The sequence below is a fragment of the Cornus florida genome, unplaced genomic scaffold (genome assembly GCF_030987335.1).
Source record: "Cornus florida cultivar Cherokee Brave unplaced genomic scaffold, ASM3098733v1 CherokeeBrave_3.0.0_Hap2_Chr08, whole genome shotgun sequence".
NCBI lineage: Eukaryota > Viridiplantae > Streptophyta > Magnoliopsida > Cornales > Cornaceae > Cornus > Cornus florida.
Window position 1 is genome coordinate 93,613,692 of NW_026775578.1, and position 3,203 is coordinate 93,616,894.

General features: G+C 39.2%; 1 pseudogene; it reads left to right on the forward strand.

The window, feature by feature from the left end:
• Positions 1-1,843: 1,843 nt before the first annotated feature.
• On the forward strand, positions 1,844-1,942 carry LOC132272202 (small nucleolar RNA R71; annotated as a pseudogene).
• Positions 1,943-3,203: the final 1,261 nt, after the last annotated feature.

Below are 3,203 nucleotides of genomic sequence, written 5' to 3' on the forward strand. Positions count from 1 at the left end.
CTTCATGTGGCTAAATGAGATCTTCATTATCCCCGTCCTATAATTGATGTTGGCATTAGCGGTTGCTAAGAAAGGACGGCCAAGGATAACAGGAATTTGGCTCTTAGGATTGGGGACCGTTTTCATGTCTATGACAACGAAATCAACCGGGAAGAAGAATTTGTCAATTTTAATTAAAACATCCTCAATTATAGCCCTAGGCTTCTTAATGGATCGGTCGGCAAGTTGCAAAACTACCAACGTCGGTTTCAATTCACCTAGGCCTAATTTGACATAAACCGAGTATGGAAGAAGGTTAACACTTGCTCCTAAGTCAAGAAGTGCCCGATTAACAATATGATCACCAAAAATGCATAATGTAGTGGGTGAACCGGGGTCCTTAAACTTTGGAAGAGTGTTATGTTGCAAAATTGAGCTTACTTGCTCGGTCAAAACCACTTTTCTTGGTGTTTGGCTCTTGTTCTTCCGCTTTTGGGTGCACAAGTCTTTCAAGAATTTGGCATAAGCCGGAATTTGCTTGATTGCATCCAATAGTGGAAGATTAACTTTCACTTACCTAAACATTTCGATAATTTCATTGGTTTTTGCCTTTTGCTTATCTTTTGAAATGGATCCTTTTAAGGCATCCGGAAATGGAACTTTTGGTTTAAACACTTTTTCAGAATTGTCTTTTGAACTCTCTTCAACACAAGAAGTTTTCCAATCATTTTTCAACAAAACTTTTTCAACATCATTTTTCAAAATTTCTTTTTCAAACACATCTTTCAAGACTTTCTCATTCACAAGATCATGTATATGCAATGAAGGAGGAATGGGATGTGAAACGGAACGGGTGACAACTTGAGGTTGCACCAGTTCACTCTCTTCATTGGACATTCCAACTTGATTGTCCACAATCCTACCACTCCACAAGGTAGTCACCGCATTAACATGTTCAATGGTATGGCCTTCCGATGAGGAATGGGTTTCCAAAACACATTGTTGCTTAGGTGGGACATTGATAGGCATCTTTCCCTTCTCTCTTGCATTAAGAGTGCTTGCTATTTGCCCTACTTGGGTTTTTAGCTTCGCAATAAATTGAGAGTGAGAATGAAGCAATTGAGTGTTAGCCTCTAAAGTGCCCAAAGTATTCAAAACTTTTTCTTCAAAGGCGGGACTTCTAGTATTACCTTGGGAATAAGATTGGTTGGGAAAATAAGAATTAGCAAATTGATTCCCTTGTGATTGATAAGGTCTATAACCTTGGGATCCTTGGTTTTGAAGTGGAGGTGGAATGTACTTCCCTTGAAAACCCCCTTGGGAAGGGTTTGAGCCCTCTCCTTGGTTTTTCCAAGAGAAATTCGGATGATTCCTCCAACTTGGATTATAGTGAGTACCATAAGGATTGTTCCCTTGGTTCACAAAAGCTGCATTGACTTGTTTATTAGGTTCATTTTGCACTTGTCCGTGAGGACAATGAGAAATAGAATGAAGAACACTAGAACAAGTCATACATGTTTCATTTGATGCACGATGAGAATGGTTAAGGAAGGAAGATACTTGGTTCGCCGAGTTTTGGTTAATCAAAAATTGATCAAACCTTTGAGATAAAGACTTCATTTCGGCGGCTATTTCATTTGAATGGTTGACTTGATGTAAGCCAACACTCTTCCTACCTTATGAATTTCTACCATTCTTGGATGATAGTGTTCTGTGCAAAGAATTTTCATTCATGTTCTCATAAAGACGCCACACGTCATCCTCATGCCTATCAATGTATGAGCCACCCATGGAAGCATCAACCATACCCTTATAGTTGTCCGATAAGCTTTCAAAGAAATATTGAACTAATTGCCATTTGGGCATGTCATGATGTGGACACTTTCTAAGCAATTCATTGAAGCGTTCCTATGCCTCATGAAACGTTTCTCTATCCCCATGTGAAAATTCTCGAATTGAGGTTCTCATGGCATTGGTCTTAGAAACCGAATAGTACTTCTTCAAGAATTCTTGTTGCACTTCTAACCAAGAAGTGATTGAAAAAGGCCTAAGATTGTTAAACCAATACTTTGCCTTGTCTTTTAAGGTGAATGGAAAAAGTTTGAGTCTTAAGACCTCTTTCGACATGTCCGTATATTTTACGGTGGAACATACTTCAAGAAACTCATCCAAATGCTTGTAAGGTTCTTCACTTGGAAGTCCATGATAGTTAGGAAGCATTTGAATGGTTTGTGGCTTAATTTCATAATGATGTGCTCTAAATGGAGGCAATTGGATGCATGTAGGTGCATTATACTCGCTAGGCACATAATGGTCTCTTAAAGCAAGAGGTGGATTAGCTACTTGAGGTGCAACATGAACACCTTGGTTTTGAATTCCTTGATTGACGATGGGAGGTTGTGGAGCATACATTGGCCTTGGCATTCCATATGGAACTTGGCCTTGTTGTTGTGGTGGTTGGTGAATGAATGGCCTAGGCATGCCTAATGGTACTTGTATGTTCTCATTGTGCACATTGGGATGAAAGATACCTTGTTGGTCTATGTGACTAAGGTCCTCAACATGATTATCATTATGGTCATCCATTGATAGATTGGTTCTATTTGAACTTCCTCTTCCCCTAGGATTTCTAACGATAGATTCAAGATGCAAATCAAGAGGGACAAGAGTTAGTCTCAATGAACGACGTTCATGCATGCACAATATAAAACACAACAAGCACAAAGAATGACAATCACTATGCCTTCACAACAATGCAATTAGACTTCTTCCACAAACACTTAATTCATACTCCCATGCTTTAACAATAATGATGCAAGACAATTAAAAATAAGCCTCCACGCGGGCCAACGATTCAACTAAGGGATTGAGTAAAGAAAGTCTCACAAAGGTCCTTCAGCACTTCAACTCCAAATTTATAGCTTAGCTTAGCAAATTTTTAGAATTTTTTAGCACTTTTCCTTGCTTGCTTAGCTTGAATGCTCATTTGTTTGCTTCCTCCCCAACAATGCACCTAGTTAAGTAAGAACAACACAATAAGTAACCAAAAAGAAAAATAAAAATAAAGTAAAGACACGATTAAAAGAGTACTAATCCTAATCAATTTCACAAATCCGACGTTGCCAAATCTAATCAATCAAATCCCCGGCAACGGCGCCAAAAACTGCTGGCGCGGGAGGTGTCGCTGCCCCACCACATCAGGCTTGAAGAGTGTGTGGATTCTA